Here is a 25,998-nt window from a genome sequence, read left to right on the forward strand (position 1 = left end):
CCTTCTAGTAACGGCAAGATTCTCGAGGAGAACGGATTGAAATGAGTTCACACTCGATTTTCAAGGAATTAACTGTGCGTACTTTGGATTCATGTGTCGAAGATGAAGTTTTTCAGTGCTTCTTGTACAATCAAATGGTTTGAAGTTGTGTGTGTTCGTTTTCTTTGAAAGTGTGGTTTAATAGGCAAAAGTTGTGCCCATTCTGTTCTCAGGTAGCCTGTTATTTTTGTTTGCATTTTTAGACTCCCTATTTTATGTCACCTCTAGTTAATGTAATTCAAAAGAGTCCTTTTCTTTCTTAAGTGGAATATTTACCTCCTATAACTTCAGGGAGAAGTGAATAACATAATATATAACAAACATTTTCTCTTGCAAAGTCCTTGAACACATCGTAGTCAGCTCGGTAATGAAACACCTAGACGCGCAAAACTTATTAATGGGAAATCAACATGGATTCAGGAAAAGCAGATCTTGCGAAACTCAGTTAGCGCTTTTCGCCCACGATATTTTAGTCTCCGGGGAAGACAACATTCCAGTAGACGCGATTTTTCTTGATTTCAAAAAGGCATTTGATAAAGTACCCCACGGAAAGTTAATATTAAAACTGAAATCTTATGGTCTAGACGAAGATGTCATTTCCTGGATTAGAGAATTTTTGAGCGACCGCGTCCAAAGAGTAGTATTAGACGGTGCAGTCTCCAATGAGGTTAGAGTGACTTCTGGCGTTCCTCAGGGTAGTGTCATTGGCCCACTCCTATTCCTTCTTTATATAAACGACATTGGCGAAGTAGTGCAGAGTAAGTTACGATTATTTGCAGACGACGCTGTAGTTTACAGAGAAATTCGTTCCAGCAAAGATATAGATGAACTAACGAATGACCTTGCTGCTATCCAAGCTTGGTGCGATGCTTGGCAGTTAGAATTAAATTTGGAAAAATGCGTCGTAATGAATTTCTGGAAGAAGAATAACTCCATACAGCGTAACTATGTCATTCGGGGCGCGCAGTTAAAGGCAGTTGAATCTGTGAAATATCTAGGGGTTAGACTCAATAATGATCTATCGTGGAATAAACATATTCGAGAAATAACCGGTCAAGCTAATCGTAAAATGGGTTTTGTTAAAAGAATATTAGGAAAGTGCGACGACAAAGTGAGAGAAATTAGCTACTTTTCCCTCGTTAGACCACATTTGGAATACGCTGCCAGTGTTTGGGACCCTCATGAAAAAGGCTTAATAACAGAGTTAGAACGCGTGCAAAGAAGAGCTGCCAGGTATGTGAAAGGTCGTTACGATAGTCTTGTTAGTGTAACTGACCTCTTACATAAACTCGGATGGGAATCTCTGTCGGACCGTAGATTGAAAAATAGACTAAACCTTTTAGATAAATTCAAGAGCAGTGTCTTTTCTGACGAAGTTAACCATATCTTGCGGACGCCAACGTACTACGGAAGATCAGATCATATAAATAAAATAAGAGAGATAGATTGCAGAACAGACAGATTCCGAATGTCATTTTTTCCACGATCAATAAGAGATTATAACGGCAGCAATGGAGCGCGTAAATAGATTGCATGACTTGTAGTGTAGCCTACTAACCTATGTAAAACTTACTGCATGTTTCTGAATTTCTATTCTATATTCTATTTCTAACAGCATATAGTAGTATAATTTGTTATTATACGGGACGTTTCTTGGACGGTGTGGTGTGCATGTGGGAGTCCAAATGCATGCTGCATGCTGGTGATTGATCACCCCCTGCCAAACACCCTAGAGGTGGCTCGCAGGGTAATTTGTAGATGTAGATGTAGACAACTTCCCAAAAACCCGGTCATTCCAACCCCTGTTTCGACATATACACAGTTCAACAGCCAAATATCGGGAATAGATATCAGGAAGATGAAAATTCTGCAAAATGTAAGTACAAATTTAATAAGTGGTAGTCCAAATTCCATGGTATAAATTTTGAATAATGATTAGAATGCTATAAACATTAGAGCTGGAGGTTTCACTAATTTTCCGATGTCTATCACATAAAATTACCCAAGATATTTTAATTACATCTAATTAATGTAATACTGGAGGCAACGTATGAGCACGTGTAACACATATTTTGCTAAGGACACTTGTTAGAGGCTAAACATAAATGAAAACGTATGTGTACGCAAACATCGTAGTCCCTCAAAATTTCTTAGAAAACATAATTTATACTGTAGCCATCACTGTATCGCGAGCATATTCAAATTTGACATGTGGCAAATCTTGGCAAGGGGCAGAAAAAATCAGTTGCCTTACACACTCACAATAGATTTTTGATGATATATAGTCACGTACATATATCAAATGATTTTCAAGAGATGAAAGATTTTCAATAGTCATAAAATTCATAAATACATTAAGGTCAATTCAAATAATAAATGATAGTCTATATCCTTTTAAAATGATACTACCTTCGTGCTTCCGAACATGAAGTATTTTATCACCTTTCATTTACTCTTTCTGAAGGCCCTATGGGAGGCACTTGACATTCAACGTCCTCTCTCGTCAACATCATTAGGTTTTTATAGTCAATTTATTCATCTGCAAAAAGAAATAACTATGCAATTAAAAATACTCATGCTGGAAAAAGAGCTTATTTAAGATTCCATTTTTAATTATTTCTGAGATCAAAGAAAGAATGCTGTTGAATGAATGAATGATGATCAAAGAAAGGTAATACTCTTGCTAAATAGTCTTATTGACCATACTTAAAATCTCTACACCATTAAATACGTGTTTCGTTTATTGGTTCCTCTTTTACAGTCAGTTGCCTAGGTTATACATGAAAAGACAGCAACTTCCTACTCTTAGCATAAGCCATTAATGCATTAGATAAATCAGCCAGTGGCGGCTCGTGAGTCAAATGCTAGGGGGGGCGCACTCCACCGGAGGGTCATAATTTTTTAATATTTCGTGTATTTTATTAAGTTTTTACGGCAATATAGGAATTAAATTCTGTGATGCCATACGTTCCGTTTTTTTTCTTCAAAAATACCTAGTTTTCCTAATAAAGCTTGATTAATAAATACTAAATGCAGTAGACTCTCGGTCATACGGATCGGCTTAGTCCGGACTCTCGATGACACTGATCAATGATGTTGAAGAATAAAAAGATATTTGCTGCGATATTTTGCAAATACAAACGAAAATACGTAACTTTAGGTTTTAGCGTCTACATTCTTCGTGCGGATATGCCCGAAATACACTTCTGTTGTTCGTTTTGCAATCATAATGCGTTATTTGTCAAATCTATACAACATTTGCAATGATTTAGATAGCAATGACACTTGTAACACCTGAGGAGGGAGGAGAGTGTCACTGACTTCCACTCGGCAACAAACACTACTAGAATGCGCGCGCTTTGCTATTGCAGATGTAAACTTTGATGGCGGTGTTCGCGTTGCTTCTTGAACACAGTATGATTTAAAATCAACAATTAAACATTTCTCACACATTTTTAACAAAATATGAAATACTCACAGGCCTTTAGTTATATTGCAAAAGTCCATCCTTTTTCATTTTGTCCAGCAAGGTGATCAATTACACGTTCGTTGAAATCAGCGCTGGACAACAATTTATTTCTGATTGAACACATGGCAAGGGCACTAGTCTATAAATAAACAAGGGACGACACAAAATAGGCCGACGAAAAATACGACCAAAAAGAACAAGGTGCCTGGACACAGAATTGGGAAAATTTTTCCCTATATTTCCCTTAAAAAAAACGAGCACTGTTGATTAATTCAAAATTGTCTTCTTGAATGTACACACAGCACTATGAAACTTCTTAATCGGCAATTACGCACAATTAACTCCTCGAAAATGATGTCTGAACTCATTTCACTCCGTTCTTTCCGAGAGTCTTGCCGTTACTATAAGGACGACTCAAGGGAGATAGAAGTCGTGGTCCACTAATGCTGATTCAGCTGAGGGACGAATTTAAGGTCAGCAAAGCCATTCAAGCAAACAAAGGACGTCACGGACCATCTCCTTGAGTCTAAGATTCATATGTGGTAAACACACGAGACGCCAACGGGTCGCATTTGGAATAACCGTGTCTTCGAAATCATTGCCATGATATAATAGAAAATAAATTCTAGATCGTAAAAGAAGACGACTCGACTGAGCCACAGATTGGAGCTGTAAGGATTTCCGCACTGATATGAACTCTTCGAGGCCACTTAAATCAGACCCAAGCGGGTATTTTCCGTCAGACAGCTACCGCTCTGCCGCTGAGGAATTAGGTGAACATGAACTAATACAACAAGGACGGCTAGAAAAATGATGAACCTACACACAAAAGGTGCATTGTACGCGGAACTTCATGACATTAATTGAATGACTCTATTTAAAGTCACGCTTAACGATTTAAATCATACTTAATCCTTCACCCTATCACGCACGCAACTATTTCTTAAATTATATCAGTGGGGAATGTTAACTGATTTTTCCTAATACTGCAGGTCTTTTGATAAATTTATCTGAAAAATAGGTACCGCATTTCTAATCATCGGGAAGGTATGAATACATTGTTAAGGCCTAAATATTATAATATTAGTTTCCCCAAGGTTCTTGAAATTCTTAGGTAATCATAACAGAACTGTGTCAAATACTCGAGAATAGTTTTCCTTCGTCAATACAGCCTTTAAATGGTTGGATTTTATGTGTTCCGGAATTCAAACACCAAAAAACGCAAGCATAATGGGATAATTTATTTACTGTAGCAATACCTACCAGTAATTAAAAATTAAAATCGTATAACTACACCCAGTACAGTGACCATTCTGATTCCGTACGTCCCTTTTCTGTGGCAGCACCAAGTAGACGCCAGATTATACGCCCGCCGGCCTGCGCAGCGATGTCAACTCACTCGTCGCTCTGCGCATTTTCGGACGACGTCCCAAGACTTCCATAAGACACAACGTTAGACGCGTCATAGCACCAGCGGCCCCCACCACTACCACTCTCCATATAACTGCATGGGGATGGATTGGTACGTTCTGGCCAGCGCCCCACGGCTACAAATACGAACTTCTCGCGCTATTTCTTTTCGTGTTTTTCCAACACTTTCGATGTATGGGACTGAAAAAACGCTTTGATTAATCAGATGTATAATTATAAATTAATGGATATTTATTTTTTTTACTTTTTCAAATATTTGGGAGGGGCGGCGTCCGAGAGTCCTTATGGGCAAACCGCCACTGAAATCAGCATCCATTTTTTGCACGTGTAAACATCAAGAGTTAGTATATCAGGAGAAAAATTATAGATAAAATTCTGTGATATGTTACACAGCTTCAAATACGGGCAGAAAAGGTCTATATCGACCTGAGTTCTAAATTTTGTGATACACAGTTCTGAATTGCAGCTCATACGCATGATATTGTATGCATTTAGAGTACAGGCCTTGAATAATTAGTATACAAGTGTCTGCATTTCACCTTGCGTAGTGATACTCAGGCTATATTTTGCATGAAATTATCATTGATAATGAAATTCATATCCAAATGATAACTATCAAGTACTTTTTCACAAATTTTTATCTCATTATAGCCTTTTTTGAGTCACATGATATCACATCTTTCATGGGAGTCTGCCTTCTGGTGATGATCCTCGAGTTGACACACATTTAGTGGATATTGAATTTGTGGAAAACTGCTTGAAAATTTTCCTTAATGGATTAATTGAGAATTCCAATGTATCATTTAGTAATAGTGCTACACATGTACTAAATGCAAGCTAAAATGTATTCATTCATTTAGTAACAAAAACCATAATTTATACGGCAGTCGTTGAAAATTGACCGGCATTATTTTCGAGAAAACAAGGGTTAAAAACACAAAATCCAACCTGAGGATAACATCAAATAACAAGATAAAACCTTTAACGGCGAAATATAATAAGAGTTGCGCATAGTAACGGAAGTACAATTAGCAAGCTTACCAGTAAATTTTCCCGCGAGACTGGTCAGGTCCAAAGTATCAAGAAAATCCCTAGTTTGATTATCCATATCTTCTCGTCTTCTTGTTCTAAGAATATAAAAAAAGTATTATGCCAATGGATGGCTATATTTTCACAAATGCTAGAGCAAACAGAAAAACCATTTACTTACCTTCAAGCACGCTAAACATGTGCACTTAAGAACTGTATGGCATTTTATCGCTAGATGGCTCTGGCGTAGAAGCAATATTCACCACCGAGTTGGCTGTGGGATCCAACTGTAGGATGAGCGATCTCTTCAAGATTGGTGTGGGGACCAACACGTGGACCCTACAACCAAGTTGCGAGCGTCCAATTTAGTTGGATAGTACACCCAATCGCGTTGGCTGCCGTGTCTTTTGCAGTGGATACTGCATCCAACTTTCACTTACCCAATAAAAATTGGATGCCACATCCAATCCTTTTTTTGAGTGTATACATTGGATTGGGTGAGTGTGGTGGCTTAAGTTTTGGCTTCCAACCAAGATGATCCGGTTCAAATCCCAGCGGTGGCGGATTTTCAGAGGATTCCTGATCCTTTCTTGGATATTATGTGGTGGGCGAATTAAGTTCAAGCCTCCATCCGTCGGATGGGATATCAGTAGTGCTGTGCGAGAGTCTCGTCTCGGCGGTCGAGGCGAGAATTTCATTTCTCGGCATTGTCGGGACGAGACTCTCAGGTGTCGAGAAATCTCGAAGGGGCGAGACTTCTCGACTCTCGTCAAGACTCTCGACCCAGGCGAGACTCTCGCCGCGCCGAGAGTCTCGTCCCGACAATGCCGAGAAATGAAATTCTCGTCTCGACCATCGAGACACTCGGGTGGTCGAGAGTCTCGCACAGGCCTAGATATCAGTCGTGGTCCCCATGGCGTCTATCGTTTGGAGCAGACTAAAGCCGACGCCGGGTTTCTCTCCACCCTTCTTCTATCATGGTGCAAATTACCTTTAATATCGGTCGCCTTCTCCAAATACTATGCTATACCATACATCCGAGGAAAAACTGTGGTAAGATATTGAAATGTTTAAAACAGTCTAATTTTTACATTGGTCTACTTTATAAAGCCTCTAAATTTGAAGATGATAGTATTGGTAGGAGACATATTCATAAAGTAACGGCCGTTTGGTTTACAGGAAAAAATATACCCATATGAAACACATTTTATTTGCACTTTTAGTTAGCTAAAAACCTACTTCACTTCTCCACATAATCACCGTTCACTTCTAAGTATTTTTCGTACCGCTGCGTCAGCTCCTTTAACCCCTGTGCATAGAAGCTCGCTGCCTGAGAGTTGTACCAATTGACAATGCCCTTCTTGAGTTCCTCTTCGGTTTCGAAACGTTGTCCTCCCAGCCAATGTTTCAAGTTGTCTAACCTATTATCTAACCTTTCCTTCACTCATAGCTGTATGTCCATAAACTAGGCGTAACTTCCGATGAATTTCAGCAGCCGACAATCGTTTTTCGTGCAAGAATCGTATATGACAGAACGCACCTCACAGTTGTTGGGATCAAAGGTTGTCGCGGTCATTGTTGTTTTTATTCGCGGACAAGCAAACGACTTCTGAAACAATAGAAATGCTGCTATAGCCTCTCAATGAATCAGTAGATGGCGCTTCAGAAGTAAAACTGTGTTCTGAAGTGCCAGTATTCAAATGTAAGGAAAAGGCCCTTACCTCATGAATATGCCTCGTATAATATTCCAATCCTGCCGTGTAAACGGAAACGAAATTCACATGAAATCTATGTGATAAAATTCGCCTCGACCGGGGATCGAACTACGGACTTGCCTAAATAGACCACTGCGCAGACCTATACGCTTTCCAGGATCCTTGTTTCCATGGGAAGCCAAAGGTCTCTGTTTCGAATTTGCGTTTAGTGGAATTTTTCATCATGGCAATTCATGTGAATGAGAGTATCAGTTAAAAAGGATTTTTCCATCAGAAAAGAAAGTACCTAAGGGAGGAAAGATGTAAAGAATGATATCATGATTTAATGAAAAAGGGGGAGATGCCAATTTTCCAAAAATTTATTTCATAATACACGACGCGTTTCCACCGTCAGGTCATTGTAATTGAAATTTATCGTACAGAGTACATTGTACTTTTCAAGTGCAATGTATTTTGTGCCTGAAAATGACATGACTGTCGCAACGCGTCGTACATTATGAAGTGAACTTGCGGAAAATTGCAAAAAACGGGGAATCTGGCCTAGATTTTCTGGGATTATACATCATTTCTGCGAAAGCCTGCTTGTGATGTATAATTTTACAGGAAATAATTCACAATTTCCGGATAAAAAAGGTTTTTGTGCGTGATAAAAAACGTCCGTTTTTAATTCAGCCGAAGAAAATTAGTAAAGAAAAAGTATCGCATCATTGTCAGCGAAATTCGTGTCTCTCCGTGTAATATGAAGAGTAAATCAATGTGAGAACACTCTGGCTTCCTTTCACCTCGTTCCTTGTGCGGTAATGCCTCTCCTTTGTCTTCACCGCGTCTATAGGCTTAGCCAAACCTTCTCAGATGACATCGACATGCTCCCATAGAACAACAGCGCCAACTACCGCAGCTATCGCACTGAATTCAAAGAGACTTGATGTATCTGGTGTGTCTGCCTCCTTTCACTGCAGTCCTTTGATGTTCTACCGGTAAAATCTTTGAGAATTGCACTATTGATCTGGTATCGGAAAAGTTTTTCCTATTGTGTATGGGTAGCTCCTTAGGGATCTAGAAGTGAAGGGACTTACAGGCTGGTCATTTTACCGATTTTGGCATGGTCATAGATTGTCCTAATAGCCCACGTGCAGACTCGGGGAGAAAGCAAAATATGATAAATATAATCAAGAATTGCCACGAGAAAAAAATCCCCTGGACCGGGAATCGAACCACGAACCTTTGGATTTCTGGGAAGCCAAAGGTCCGTGGTTCGACTCCCGGTCCAGGGAATTTTTTATCATGGCAATTCTTGTACATTTCACCGCCATTCAGGATTAGAAAAATTAGACATGAGAAATATTACCAAATATTTATTACTTCAGTTCTTAGATGTAGCTAAAATCATCATTAGATAAAATTGGTATTATTATATTTAGAAATTTTTCTTATTTTTAATGTGTTTCTCCGCTTCACTGCATAACCAGGGATTGAATCTTTTGTTTAAATTTCTCGTCATGTTGTGGTTAGTATGTTAACGAAAAATGTTTCAAAGTGCAAAAAAATACGGGAAGCTGAGGAAAGAAATAAAATTGGAAAACAATTGATCAACTAGCCGCCCAAAGTCAACAAGCGTTGTCGTCGCTGATGTAAACAAGAGATTCAACCTTTGATGATTCCGTATGGATGTGAAACACTTCAGTTTTATAATACATATACTTAAAAAGAATACAAAGCCAATATTCAAATGTAGAATAACTAAAAGGTATGAACGGTGCTGCATATTTCTTGCTGAAACTATCTATTCTTCTTTTGACGTAGAGCAATCCGGTAATGGTATTTATTCAGTTTTTAAAGATGTAGAAATAAATGGAGTAGGTATAATTATCGGTTGGCCGACACGTAATAATGTAATTAATATTGGAGCCCTTCCATTATCAGTATCAGGTAACTAAGGAGGACTGCTGCGATTGGTTTTGTACATGCGGGGCTGGTTCATGCTTTTTGATTGGTATAAATTAGTTTTGCGTGGGGTGCATGATTTTATAGGTATTCTTGAATGTTACTCAAGGTTTCTCCATATATGCGTGGGCTCAGTGAGCATCCACCGGGTCTTATTACGAAGCAGCGAATGGAAAATTCGGGAATCGGGATGTCTTTTTGAGTAATATTTCACTCGCAGCTTTAGGTATTCGTCTCACGTATTGGGTAACATCTAGATTTTCTCTTTTTCCCAATGATTTCGCAAGGTTCGGGTTGGGAATTCGATGCTCCCCCTTTCGAAAGTTTTCCATTCCAGCCGAAAGCTTGCGCATCTGTCTGAGTCGTGCATTTCAAAGTCAAACGAGAGAAGATTTGTCCCGGGTCGTCGTATGTCAAACGAAACTTTCGTTCCAGGACCTGATCGTATCTGCGTTCGTCACCGGGATTCGATCTCACGTATACCTTGTGTCAAATTTTCGGGTGGCAACACACCAAGCGGATATACGTAGAATCGAAATTTTTGTGTGGATTGTATTTTTTGTATTTAATATTTTATAAGTTTTAGTTCAGTATAATGTAGTTAGCATAATAAGAATACATATAGTAAACATACATACTTGAATGATACAGAAAGATATCCTGCTGTCAATTTAATTTTTATTTCACAAACTTTGTTTCACGTTTTTTTACTATGGGTCGTCGTTTGTCAAACGGAACGATCGTTCCAGGACTTGATCGGATCTGCGTTCGTCACCGTGATTCGATCTCACGTATATCTTACGTCAAATTTTCGGATGGCATCACATCAAGCGGACATACGAGTAAAATGGAAATTTTTGTGTGGATTCTATTTTTAGTATTTTATAAGTTTTAGTTCAGTAAAATTTAGTTAGCATAATAAGAATGCATAGTAAACATATGTACTTGAATGATACAGAAAGATATCCCGCTGTCAATTTAATTTTTATTTACCAAAACTTTGTTACACGTGTTTTTATTGGCTTGCAATCATGATTGCTCGAGAATCGAGACACGTGTAGTTGAGTTTAGGAAATTAAAATTAAGTGGACAGTACGATATCTTTGTGTATCATTAAATATGATGTTGAACGATATTTCTTCGGAAAAAGTTGACTACATAGGAGGAGGGATACAATTGTAACGGGAATAGCGTGGTGAGGGTGGGCGGCTTAGTGAGGGATCGGCTTTTCGCGTAAAGGGTTCTTAGCCTTGACATTTCCTGAGTCAGTGTGCGAATCCTTGTCGCTCTGTCTGCATCCATTTGTCTGTGAGATTTTTTTCGGTTAACCAACTTTTTCCGTTTTATCGAAAACGTGTAATGGTTAACTGCCGGGAGAGAGAAGTTTTGTTTTTTGTTGGGGAAAACTCCCGCAGAAACTCCAGTGATGCTAAAAACTGCTTATAGGGATTAGTGCCCTGAGTAAAACTCGTGTTTACCACTGGTTTTCCCGTTTTCTCGTACATACTTGAATACTTCAGGCGGCTCCGCAGTAACCAAAAGCTGAGGTTGAAATTGGGATCCTCAAATTCAGTGATATTACGGAAAATATATATAGCTAGTGAGTTATATTCTTAAGGATGGATTGTATTAAAATAGTGATCCTTTTTCGTTAATATAATTTAAACTGGTGGAATCGAGTGATTAAACTGAGCTCATGTGTCATGATATATGTAATTCTAGTAACTTAAGTTGTAAATAGGTATTTCATACAATGTCTTGCTCTAATTGTGCCTGCAACTGTACAATAACTGAGCAATTAAACGGGATGAAATAATTGGGAGTGGTTTTGGACATTGATCTGCGATCGGATTAACATTTATCTATCGTTAACAAATTCCTTAGAAGTGCCTTGTCCAAATTTTACTCTTTTAGAAACAAATGTTTACTTCAGGTTAAGAAACACATTTATCACGCCCTTGTCTACTCCTAATTATCGAATGCTGTAATGTTCTGGGGTGATGAATAGATGAATGCATTCAAGTTCGCAAACGTTTTGCAAAGCAATAATTCCACCAATAGCGTAAAAAAAACATATGAATACTCTTTTCCGATGTTTGTGGCGCTAAAACTGTTCCTACTTACGCATTTGTTTTTATTCGAGATTTAAAAAATGTTATGTTGCAGAATTGGCGTAATGTCTAGTGTTACTGATAAATATAAATATATTTTAAGAAATGAGGCAAATACTGTTACTATTATTATACATATAATAGTTAAAAACAATGTTATCTTGTTATAAGTTGTATTGCTGTTTGTGATATTTTGTTGTGGTATCTTTTTGTTTGTTAAAATTGTTTTAAAAATCCATTGTTAAGGTCATCTCGGATGTTTTTGGATTCCTGCCAAATTAATTGGTTGGTGTGAATTTTATTTATTTTTTTGTTGAGTATCTATCATAGTTTTGCTATTTTCTTTCTACAAACTCGCCATCAGGTTTATTGTTCATGAGAATTTCTAGTTATTCTTTCAAAATGCATCCTGGTGAAGTCACTAATGGAGGCAATGACGCATTTGGGTACGTTACCATCGGCATAAGTCTGCGTCTGCGTCTGGCGTCGTAACGGTCAGTCCATGAATTAAGCGCTTCCTCATGAATAACTCGAGTCGCCTGCGGATGATTTGAAAGTGACGATCGCAAACCGTGAGGGTGAGAATTGCGCCTCCTCGAGTTTCGCTTGTCATCGTCCGAGAGAAAATATTCCCATAGATCTTTTATACAGATGAATATGAGAGATCTATGAAAGATCTATGAATATTCCACGGCGAGAAAGGGATGCTCACAAAAAGTCGTCGCAGTTCGATTTACGCCCTCCGTGGGGTGACTGACTGCTCTGTGTATTTTACGGATCGCTCACCAGCAATACCCTGGGCCAGTGAATGTTTTTTATGCGTTGGCAGACGCTGTTATTTTATCTTTATTTGCAATGCGGGGGCTGCCCCCTCAGATACCGCTTTTCATTATCATCCTAAGATTGATTTGACGCAGCTCTCCGCTCGGTTATTTAATCGGCTAATCTTTTCATACCTACACATTTCCTCTATTTCATATCCTAAAAACTTCACATTATATTTCGCGCCTAAGGCACGTTATAACTGTACTGGTAAACCATGTTTAGCTTAATCAGCCAGGTGACAAAGACAATTTCTTTTGCACAGATGTTTATGTTGCTGGGGTAGTGTGTGGTTTGTGATAGCAGAAACTTACATACTAAACAGTTGTTGATTTTTGTTTTATTTTTGAGAATACATTAATAAAAAAGTACACAGAATGTAAGCAATGAAATACCTATATTTAATTTTCTCTTTTTTTCTCATATTATTTTTTCTTTTTTCTTTATTATTATTATTTTATTTATTTAGGTATAGGAAAGATTCATAGGAGAGTAACTTGTAGAAGCAGAATACATGTATGTGGTGGAAACCGTTTGACCATAGTTCCATATGTCTGTGAGGAGTGTATTTTTCGTAGCCCAGAGCCTGGACTTGAATTTTTTTACGAGGTGATTGATAAAGTCGTTGATGGATTGGATATTGTGTGCACAGCGAACGTCGTACATATTTGTTAGTTTAGGGAGATTGAGGAGGAGACGGAGGGATTTATTTTGGCAAACTTCAAGTTTACTGCAGACATATCCTGTCTGTGTATATTAAATAAAATGGTGGAGTACCTGCGACTCCTCGGGATAAGAATGCGGTGGTTTCTCCTTGCCTTTTTCATCACCTTGCCCTATCGTCGTTAATGTTAATTTTTCCACGCCTGAAGTGGTATGAGTGCTGTTCCACATATTCCTATGATATCCACCTTCATTCATATGAACAAGTTATGCCGCCCTCTCCCCCAGGTGATGGGAAGCGCAATTGCTGGATGGAACCGTATGTGTGTGTGAAACGAGCCTTATTGTGTTCTTTTTCCGACGTTGCAACGAGGCCCGCGTATGATTTAACACGAGAGATGATGTTTCAATTAAAAAAATAGGGACGATGGCGTCACTCTTATTTCCTGGGAAACTTTTTTTTCCTATCTGTTTACATATGAGGGGTTGAGAAGCGAAGGGGTGCAAGTGATTTTTTTCTCAACAGAGTTTGGTTAAGTTAATTGTTAGAAGAAATACACAAAAACTTGGTTGCCAAGGGATACGAGTGAGTCTTTGCTCTTTGCTGACATCAGGTAGAAAATCAAATGCACTTATAAACGTCTCATCGATTTCATTTGTTTTCTATACCTAATTTCTGTTCTTAACTCTGTATAAAAAAAGAAATCACTTGTACCCCTCGGCTTCCACCCACTCGTATATAAATTAGGATGTCTGTTTGTTGGTCCTCTTTTGACGATTTAATTTTTTAATTGTTTATAATTTTAATTGAAATTAAAGACCAAAAATACATAAAACTGGAAAATAAGCATACATTTGCTAACAAGGAGTTGTTTTTCGCTTGAGTATTTTTTATTAACAGTATTAGCAGTATTAACTCAGACCGGCCAAATTTTGAGATAGGTGCTGTTATAACTTAGCCATAGTTATGCGTCTTTGGCCACAGCCACCTAGAGATAAGGCCCGTTCACAGGCGTGTGACGTCACTCATTGAAGTGCTACCGCCAGAGCATGGCAGAACAGAAGTAGTTGTGGTGCTGTCTGCGACGGTGGTTTAGCCGCCGAAGTGAAAAGATAATTGATACCTAATTTACTCAGTCAATAAGAAAATAGTCAGCGGGTTCCGAGAAAATACTGACACGCATCAACAAAAATATTTTTCAATCTCAAAGTTATTCGTTAATATTACGTCTTATGGCACGTAACATATAACTTCGCCGTTCTCAAGAAAAAACTATTTATAACTAATTCATAAATTGTCGTTGTGAACTAGAAGTACTACATAACAATATTAAAATCTGAAATAACTATGTAGAGAAGGCTCTTTGCATCCAAAGAGCATTTATTATTCAACATAAAAGCGTCTCGAAATTCGATAGCATAAAGTGGTGATGGCAAGTATTTGATTAAACCTGGTTGCATTCCATATACTTCCCTTGGATAAATAATTTCTTTCTGGCAGAGTAAAAGGTGTTCACACAAAGTCCCAAATGGATCTATTATTTAAGAGTGAATTCTTCTTTATTTTGACATTAAATTAGATATGCCCATGGGCTATGAAAACCTTACCGTAGAGCCTGACGAAATAAGATTTTCAATAATAGTTACTTGTGAAATTTGGTATCGTTGACACATCTGCCATTATTACTCTCGAATGCATCTAAATGCAAGCCAAAATTTACGTATAGTCCAGCCTCGGCTAATAAAACGTACCCGTCCCAGGAGCTTAAGTATTTTAAATATTATTTGGGATGAGCAAAAGTTTCAATCCCACTTCAGTAGATGTATCAATCTAATGAAAAATTTGGAAGTCCTGCCACATCACCAGCATTCACCTTTGTATAAAGAACACGACATCTCTTAAATCACACCTCAGATCTTACTTAACATGCATGAAGTAATCACCACAAGGAATTTTGGCGGCAGGAAAGAAAAAAACACAGAAGTAAAATACAAATATTTTGTATTTCCATTCGTCAATCAAAATAATACCTACAATTTTCTCTTATTACGATGAACTAATTTGGTGAAACAAATACTGGTATTTTCTTTTGAACAAATATCATTTAAAAGAGCACTGGCAGAAGCCACAATAACTATCTTCAATAGTTTTTCAGATGAATGTCCATTGTCACATGAACCACTTATAAAAAACAAATCCACCATAGTCCTTTATGTCACTTCAACCACTATGACATTCTGTCTTCTAGACAGTGGCGGATACAGATGGGGGGCGCAGGGGGCGCGCGCCCCCCCCCTTGCGGATCCGCCCGTATTGCCGAACATTGCAAAACCACAATTGCAACTTTTTCATATCATAAGGTGGCATTATCTTTTACATGTTTACAATCATTTTAAATAAAATTTTCGTATACTTTGGCTGTGACTTGACTGTGATCTTTTATTACGATAAAAGTAAAGACAACTCAAGATATGTTGCGCCCCCCCCTTGAGTTTTTTCTGTATCCGCCCCTGCTTCTAGATGACAGTTTCAAATAAAGTAATGGCTCCCTCCTCCTATGACACTTCTAATTCACCACGAGTTATCTTCCCCATCCTCTCCCGCAAGGCCACAGGTTCTTTTCTGATGTCACTCTCTGAGAAGTGAAGATCACACGACTAAAATTAATAAATAAGAAAAAGTCATGAAAATTACTAAGTAGTTATTTCATTTCCAATTTTAGGCATTTCTGCATGAGAGATATCTAATGACTTGGCCAGTAAATATAGGAGATCATTATGTACCTTAAAGATTTTTTAAAATTTAAAACTAGACCATAAGATAATTTCAGATGATGAAAGCCGGGCATAGATAAATTACGGTTCATCGCACCAATTGTAAGAGAAAAACGCAAATTTTCATTCACGGTTGTTCAGACACACCAATAACATAGTATAGCATAGTATAGAAACATACGTTTCTGACGCGACTTATGCATTTCTCATGATTAGATGCTATCCATGCAATTTATCAAGTAAATACCGTTGGTCTTACGGAATTATATATAAGCTGAAATTAATTTGAACCCAAGAACCCTAGAAATTTATGTGCTTTACCCCCTAATATAAGTTACTACGCCAAAAATAAAAGACTGGTAGTTTCATGGAAAATACCTAAGCACATAAATTATCGCGTAGATAATTCAAGTTGCTTTTCAACTATGAGTAACAAAAGTGTAGTTAAATAAGCACTGTTTTGCTGAGTTTTTAGACGCATAACACAGCAGAGGGCAAGATAATAAAGAATATTCGATGCTATAAACTTGGCAGCTATATTATAATTCCCAAGAAACTCCTTCAACCTCACGTTTACTGAACGAAATAATACAAAAAATTTAGCTAAACTACAAGAATTTCCAATTGAAATGCCACTTCTGTATTTAAATCACCACTTTTAGTACTGTCAACATCCCCAAGACACATCTAGCTAGAAATTACATCCAAATAATTACAGCTAGAAAGAGTACATACCTTAATGTTTTCCGTCGAGGTGACATTGTCTCTTTTTATCCCCCATATACACTTCTTCTTCAGCTCAGGATCTTTTGGAAAGTTAAAAACTTGAACCTCGGGTCCACTCCTGTGGAGTTTTCTTCGCATGCCGGCACTACACACGTGAAAGGAACTTTTTAACAAAAAGGCCTCACAAATACACGTTTATGAAGTCCAGCGAATGAAATTCAATAATAAAGGAAACTTCACTACCCTCAGAAACTTAAATTTTCACCAACTAACACCACAAAAGTCCCTAAAATGTGGTAAAACGTAACGTAAATACACTCGTAAACAAAGTGGTCTCCAACGGCAGCCGGAACAACACAGCACTTCTCGTGGTGACGTCAGAGCCTCAGCCGTCGCTTGTGACGGGGCCTTTTCTCTAGGTGGCTATGCTTTGGCTCCTTTCATTGAAACAGAGTCATTCGTGGTTATCATCACCAAGGTAGCTGGAGTATTGTTGGCTTTAGCCTTGGCCGTCATGATCCCAGCGACTATATAGTTGCCGCACAAATTGACGAGGCACCGTTTGCAATGACAGTTGGGCACCTACGGGTAGGTGCTACGAAATATATTTTTCAGGGATCATTCTTACATTTAGTTTTGCGATTTTGCCAATAAAACTTTCATTCTACGAGCGTGATGCGCCCGCTCCCAGCGGGCTTCCCCCGCTCTTTTCAATGCAGGTTCACAGAGGGATAGGCGCGTTTCTAATTTTAAAATGTAGAAAAAAAGGCAGGGTCTTATGTACAAATTTAATTGGAATGTTCATGCACAAATTGAGGTCAGAGGATCTCTTTAAACACAACATTGGAAGTAATAAACTATCCTCTGTTAAACGCACATGATGACTCATACTTATGTATCAGCAGGAGACTTGAATGTGGAATCAGCCGCATTTTGATAAAATTTATTTAAAGAATGCGAGATATTGTTGCAAATGAACAAATGTATCAGTTTGTGCGCCGTTAACGTCAGGAATATTTACCGTTTTTTTTTTAAATTATTTAAAAACCAATTTTAGGAAACAATAGCAATATTTAGGAAGTAAGATATGCCGTCGCATGTTCTCTGGTAAATTCTGTGCATTTTGGTACCTCATTTGTAGAGTTTGGTTGTGTATAAGTTTAGAAAAGGGTATCTTTACAGTAGAAATAATAAAGAAGATCGTTTTCTATTGTAATCATCAGAAACATCTCCGAGAGTAAGCACCTAATACGATGCTGTACGAAGAAAAACATGATATTTTTAGTTATGATTACGAAAAACTTTCGTGCGCGCCGATTGGTATTTTGTTTTGCTCTTACCGTCAAAATGGTTAATATTCAGCATCTGTGTTGTCGCCATAAAAATAGTCCACATTAGATATTACGAACTTGTGCCAGCGCTTCTTTCAATGCTGAAACACTTCTCAAACTCGATCTTTAGGATAGCCTTTAGATCTGTCAGCGATTTCTTTTAATGTCTTCTATGCGTGTTGAAGGACGGCCCTTTAGGGTTCTCTTTACTTTTGGAAGTAGAAAGAAGTCACACATAACCATGTCTAGCGGTTATGAAGACATTGTGTGGTATTATGTGGCATTGCCAAAAGGACAGAGGCGAACGTTTTCCCGGTATTCGATTGAAAAAATAATTTTCACGATTTATTTTCTAACCAAATGGAACTAGTCAAATAAAAACTTTTGGGCTACGTCGCTGCGTCAATTTTTGGGTGGCCTCATCGTTTCCCGACTGATTCTGGACGCTTTCTCGAGGGAATCTGGGAAAAAAGTGATTCCCTCGAGAAAGCGACCATCGGTCGGGAAACGTTGGGGCCACCCAAAGCTTGACGCGGCGATATAGCCCAAAAGTTTTTATTTAGCATGACGAGTACCCGCGAAAGTTTTAGCGAAGAATTACGGATGGAAAAAATCTGGGGGGCGTCCCAAAAGAAATTCGAAAATTTTAAAAATAATGACCACCATCGTAACAGTCAATTTTTTCAAAATTCACGAGCAAACCTTAAAAGTGCAAGCCGAAAATCGCCTAGCTCATACCAACACGTGTAACCTTAGCGGCTGCCTCAGGAAAAGTAAACAATCCAATGAATGCAGCTGAAAATAATATCATGCTTCAGGGGCTTGTGTACCAACGTAAGAAAAAATTGACAATCCCTCACCTCAAACTGGAGAAAATTTTAAATATTTAGTTCCCGATATTTTATGAACACACCTCGTATGAAAGAAGTTATGTCGGAGGTACAAACTTTCAAGGTTCCAATCACAAAGTTTAATTTACGGAATTTCCAAGGAGTACCGCCTTCGTCCATTAATTTAGTCTGATGGTGTCTTTGGTTTAGACCTAGGAATACGTCACGGAGGAAAGGAAATGTAAAATGAGATGTGTACGTTTCTCAGACACATGTATACTTTGTAAGGGGAGCATGACCTTAGCTTTCAAAACGCGTAGAATGCTTGCGAAGTTGTATGCTCATTCAATCTGGACCGATTTTCAAGGTCTCCCAAATCCCGTTAAATTTGCTTGCGATCCAAGAGCAGAAAGAAGATTCGTGGATTGTAATCGAGTGGAGGAATTGGATCGGCGGAATTCTTCTTTTCAATTACTGTTTCTTTTTTTGTCCCCGAACAATGGCATAAGATGGGAGGATTCCTGAGGATTTATCTAGATCAAATACTTGAAGCTCCAAGATGGATGGCTCGGCAGATAGAAGGCAATTATAGATTGGATATCTTATAAGGGCAAAAGGTTGATGCATATGCATTGCTCCATTTACTGTTGCCCTTGAGGAAAATGAAAAAAACCTATAAAGCAGGAAAACCTTTCTATTGAGGTCAGGTATTGTGACGTCTAGTTAAATAGGTTCCGTAAGGCAGGGGTCTTCTACCATTTTTAATGCAAGGGCAAAAAATGGACATCACATCGTCCGTAGGGCCACAAAGCTCCACGTCACTTTACACTCACACCATTAAAATAAAATAAAACAAAACATATTATTTCAAAGTTCAATAAATTTTATTGGTTAAAAAGTTCTTTCAATCAATGCGATTTAAAAAATTTTAAAAATTTTAAATTATTTTATTTATTTTTAAGTTTTTTACTTGTTCGATAAAACATTTAATAATTTTTAAAATGAATTTATCAGTCAATGGGATTTAAATATTTTTTAAAATTATTTTATTTCATTATTTTTTTTAGTTTTTCCTTTCTTTGATAAAGTTACATTTAATCAATCACAAACATTTGATACTATTAATGTTTGGCTATATCTGGGAGTTGTGTATAATATTTCTATTGAGTTTAGGTATCGTGGCGTTTAGTAAAAATAAGCTTCGTAAGGCAGGGGGTTCCAAATTAGCGATGAAATGTAAGGTAATTCTCATAATTACCACTCCCTGCATCACTCAGTAATGTACAGACTCCGCTCGCGCGTTATTTAATCCATAATTTTAGGCAATTATATTTGTGCGATTTTGACGCAATTTGGCACGTACACCAGATAAAGTTGCTTACGGAGCGGGAATCTTAAAACTTGTTGTATAACACGAATTTTTGTTTCACAACACAATATTACATTCAACATGCTACACGGATTTTTAACCTTTTCGTAAAACATATTTAACTTGTATATATAGCATATTACTCAGTGTAAACGCACCTTAAGACTGATACAACTGTCAAATTCGACGCGTGAATCCGTGTCCTGAGTCTATAGCTTCGGGAGTTCGCTTTGATTTTCCATACCCTCTCGTCGCCCACGTTGGATGACTAATCATTTGCGATTCGGGATGAAAGGGTCACACATGGACAATGGGCATAGGAGGACACGGCCCAGATACAGAGAGATCTGAGGACCTTTAATCAGATTACGCGCCGCTTAAACATCAAATCATGGAAATGGAACACGAGAGACGTCTGTCTGCCTGCAAGGGATAGGCGGCTGTTCAAAGCATGGTAATCTGTCTGTGGTCGTGGCTCAGGATACGAATGTCATGGAGCCGTCACAGTCCGTTCTCTAATGCGTGAGAAATCTTTTTTTCTGTTTAGGCCGTTTTACACGGGCCACGTAATTGCGCTGGTTTGAACTTAATTTATTTCTCAGTTCGGCGCGTAATTGCGCGACCGATACGCATGTTAGCAGCCGTCATAGTCCGTTCTCTAATGCGAGAGAAATCACTTCTTCTGTTTAGGTTTTACACGGGCCACGTAATTGCGCAGTTTTGAACTTAATTTCTTTCTCAATGCGGCGTGGAATTGTGCGAATTCACGAACGAAATTAGTGCCGGGGCCATGTTTCCATCTCACGTCCAGGCATTCTCGCATGCGTTCTAGCAATTCACCGCTATACACGACGCAATTTAGACTGCGCCTTCGTGCTCACGTAAGATTGTGCAAGTACGTGCCCCGTATAAAAAGGCTAAAATAACGACTCATTTTCATTACCTAAGACTTCCTCTTTGCGACCGAAGAAAGTAAACGCAGGAATGCTTGTAAAATACCTGCATGTAGGTTACTTGAAGTTAGCCGTGATACAATGTCTTCGGGCGTCTTCTAATGCTCCAATATGGTGCCCTATGGCAATTGACGGACGATATCCACCTTACGAAATATCTAGCGGTCAACGCCATGTTAACCCTTCCGTGACTGTGCGGGTTAACTCAGTTACACCAAATTATGCTAATGTTGTATAAGTTTTTATTTTCACCCATTGATATTTTTTGTACTGAGCTCAAGCACTATGTCGTTATTTAGGCGACGAATGATTTTTTAATTATTTAAATTGTTTTTTTAATTCAATTTTTATTGTAGGGTTAACTGAGTTACCCCGCACAGCTGTTGGCGGGAATAAAAAAAACCTTGCTTGTTATTTGAGTGCTGGGACAAAAGTTGAATGCCATAAATTTTATTATATTATAACTTCAATAACGCCAATATTATGCCTGATGGCACGTCTTGTACTTGTTATTTCATAGTATGTTATTCAATGTACTGTTACAACAGGAAAATACGAAAGATTCCTGCATTTTCGCACAAAATCAGTGTAAAAACCAAAATGTAGCCTACAATGTATATATAAATTATACAAAACAAGATATTATATCATTAAAAAAGAGCCATGGTCTTGACTTACAGGAAAGACTAAAGTACATCATATAATGTATGATTTATAAATGGGGTACCTGAGATACCCCACACAATCGTTCGCATAAGTTTTCTGGGCGCAGTCACGGAAGGGTTAATGACGTGGGTGCTGTGGGTAGTATTGGAAATGCGAAGAATGTCATCCCACATGGTAGTAATCATAAACTTGGAGTTAACCTGCTGACGTAGGACAGCGTTTCGTATGGCAATTTACGGACTGAGAAGACATCTGGCGCCCATCGCCGAGTTTGATTTGGGCTAGAGGTCTTTTCAGTTAGAAGTAGTACGTAATTTATTTTAAATATGAGATCGTCGTCCTACGTCAAGTGAATTTGAAATCCGGTTAACTTACATAAGGAAGTGTTCGAAATTCGATGCTCTTCTTTTTTAACTCCGTGATAACCGCTAGATGTCTTACCAGATGGAATTAATTCGTAATTTTTTAGTATTGGAGTTTTGTCCTTTATCAACATGTGAACTAGAAATAATATTAACTTGATTATTGGCTAAGTTCAACAGATTAAGGCTTCAATTGGAGTAGAAGTAAGACATATTTAAGTAAATAAAAAATTGTAGCACTTTTCCACAAGAGTTTTTAATGCGTACAACGCGTTTCGGCTCACTGAGCCATCATCTGGTACAAGACACTTCAGAACATGTCAAAATCAAGGGTATAAAAGGGATTTTCACATGTTCTGAAGTGTCTTGTACCAGATGATGGCTCAGTGAGCCGAAACGCGTTGTACGCATTAAAAACTCTTGTGGAAAAGTGCTACGATCTTTTATTTACTTAAATTGATTATTGGCGTTTCTGAAAACGCACTTTGTTCCAATTTTACGGAAATACACGTATTAAAAGGGTTCCTGCGTATGAGACCAATATTGAAATGGCATTGGTATGGTCATTTGCGCCAAAAACCTTTAAACCTTTGTTTTTTTTTTTGCCTCACCACGATTTCTGAGGCTGATTATTTATAAATAATTTTTTATTTTTATTGTTCTTTGGTTTCTTAATGTGTAATACAAACTTTAAAACTGTCGAATTTTCTCGTTGTTCGTATTTCTCTGTAAATATTGTAAAAATACGTGACGAAATCTATGTTCAGGCAACGGTGTCCATGTTTATTTATGCACCGAATATTTGTGTGAAAAACTTGATCGGCGGCTTAGTTGTGGCGAGAGCTCCTTCGTTGCCTCCTGGCAGGGTGCTGGAATCGATACAGTGACATATCACCTTTAAAAATTCCGTATTGGCTAAATCAAGCCCAAATATATTTCCTTCTTCCTTTTCATCTGGGATCTTCTATGGATACGTTTCTCTTGGTCGTTTTTTTTTAAATATAGTGCAATACCCGATAAATAAGGTCTGGCTTGTCTATGTTTCTTTACCTAATAATGTAGGTGTAAGACACTAATTGTAAAAAATAGGAGTATAAATGTCATCATTTAATCCTGATACAATACAACGAGAAATGTAAGTACATTTCCAGTTGCATTCTATTAGGATTATAAGTACATTTAAAAATACCTAATTACGAATCATTTTCACTATAGTTATTTATTGCTAATGATACTGGTAGACAAGGAAATGTGCTATTTCTGATTTCGAAGAATAATGTGAGGGTTTTCATATACATATAGTTGTACTAATTTCAGGAAAATTCAAATCGTGAGAGAAGATTGATTGAAAAAAATATTAACTTCCTGTATTAAGCCATTCAATTGAAATATCTCAGCCATCTGTCTTAGCTGGAAGTACTTAAAAAAATAAATCCCCATCATAATTTCTTCTACGGGATTAATAATTTTCAATTTTCAGGAGTTGGGAGATTCGAAATATTTTAAAATATTAATTTTATGCAGAGAATCAAAGTTACATGTAAATAAACATGAGATCAGTCAAATAACGCAGAAATTATTGGAATAATTCGTACATAAATCAAAAGAGGTTGACGCACTAGATGAAAATTTTACGCGTCCTGGAAGGGATTTTAGATATCAGTAAAGGCACGTAGATCAATGCTTCGTTAGAAAGGATGTAAAATACGGATATGGCTTAAAGAAAGCGGCCGTCTTTTGTTAATCCCATTATTTTCTTATCTCTTGAATGCAGCTTGTTGACACTATTTCAGGAAGGGTAATGTTTTCCCTTTGCTAAAGCAAACCAGCTACTAGATAAAGAAACATCATTAGAGTTTTCGGAAGTTAATGCCATTGCAGTAATGATACCTCAGTAGCTACATGGAATATATTTCGTGGTGCTGATAAATTTCATTGTTTTATCACATATCGCAGTTAGTGGCATATTTTGCGTGGCAGAAAATACAAGGTGTGTGTTTAAGTGTTTTTTCAGCAGGGGATTCAATTTAAAATGACAGGTCCTTCATTTTGTGACGTTATCTTTTGGAACCTTTGGAAAATCATTGTGATACAAAGACTTTTTTCATTTTTTCATCTTCGATAAGAAATAATTGATGAGGAGTTCGGAGGTAGCCATGGTGATAGCGCCCCCGATTTTATGTCGGGAAACCTTCAACCGGTCGTTTAATCATCAAAATTGATCTCCATATTTTGTTGCTATGTCGCGAAATAATTTTTTGGTATGATATTGTTGTCCTCATTGTAAAACCACAAACATATTTCAATAGTATGGCAATTAAATAAAAAACTGTCGTATTGCCATGCCTGTGAAATTATTTTTATTCCCGTACCACCGGAAACAGCACACGTTGTCCTTTTACATTGTTTCTTTTTTCTACAAGTTAATAATTACACGTGCACGAACAACCACGCCCTGGAAAGGAGCCATCTACCCTGGCGGGACTCGAACTCGCAACCTCTTGTTTGGCAGGTGAGGACTTTACCCCGCCGCCACCGAGGCCAGCAATTGTAATTGTTTTTCCATCTGTAGAAACTGTCAAAAATTTATTTTTATCGTTGATAAACAATTTTAGATCGAACGAAAAAGTTCTCCTATCAAGTAAGGTATATTTTCATGCTTGTGTATTTACTTTCCGTTTAAAGTTTAATATTTTTGGTGGTCGAAGCCTTTAGACATCCTCTAAGAAAAAAGCCGGATTCACACGAGCATATTTACGTCCCTATGAATGATAGCTCCAATGATAGCTTTATAGGGATCAAAGAAATTATCTCTCGACCCATCATTTTCTTAATCACACGATCATTCCCACCGTCCATTTTTCCATCGCTCATTCCATCACTTTCTGCATTAACAACTGTCATTAAATTAAAAGTCAAAGCGTGGCGTTAAAATCGCTGTCAGGGGCGTTTGCTTTGTGATTGGCTCATGGACAGTACCAGCTATGGTTTCAGCGACGGAAAAAGGGACGTAGCGAGTGAATGGGAAAAAGCACGATTATTGCAAAAGAGGATCCACATGTTGACCTCTAAATGCGTTGTCAACCACCGCGCATTAAAATGGGTTTGCAAAAGTCGCCACTCGCGTCGCTGACGGATAAAGTGATCTGAGTTTCACGGGGAAATAAGGTATAGTTAGGGATTTCAACCGAAATTCATGCACATGATGATGTCATCTATCAAATTCACAAAAGTTCAACGCATTCCTTGTAATTTCAAGAATTATACTACAGAATATTGGAAAAATTGGATCGCACTGACGTGGAAGTGGTATATTTTGGTAGACAATCATCTCGCGCTCGCTAAATGTGCGGAATTTATGATTTACTGCTCGAGTATTAAATTAGAGGACCCTCAAGTTGGTCTCCATAAATGATGTCACCAACCGCGTATTTAAATAGGTTTACAAAAGTCGCCACTCGCGTCGCTGACGGACAAATTGATCCGAGTTTCACGGGAAATAAGGCATGATTTGGGGTATTAACCGAAATTTATTCACATGATGATATAATGCATTAATTTTCAATGCTATTTCTCGTATTGAGAAACATTATGCTGCAAAATATTGGAAAAAAAGTGGATCGCATCACTCATCACCGCGCCGCGGACATTTTCGTAAGCCGATTAAAAGGCGACCGAAGTGGCAACAGAAATCACCCTTCTAAGGGGTGCAATTGAGCCCTCTCTATGCAGTCCCCTTGGGAAAAGGGATGGAAAACATTTC

General features: G+C 37.9%; 1 protein-coding gene across 13 annotated transcripts in view; it reads left to right on the top strand.

The window, feature by feature from the left end:
• Positions 1–25,998, top strand: part of LOC124164505 (sodium/hydrogen exchanger 3-like) — a 440,080-nt gene that overhangs the window by 227,569 nt on the left and 186,513 nt on the right. The window lies entirely within an intron of this gene.

This window comes from Ischnura elegans, chromosome 8 (assembly GCF_921293095.1).
Source record: "Ischnura elegans chromosome 8, ioIscEleg1.1, whole genome shotgun sequence".
Classification (NCBI taxonomy): Eukaryota; Metazoa; Arthropoda; class Insecta; order Odonata; family Coenagrionidae; genus Ischnura; species Ischnura elegans.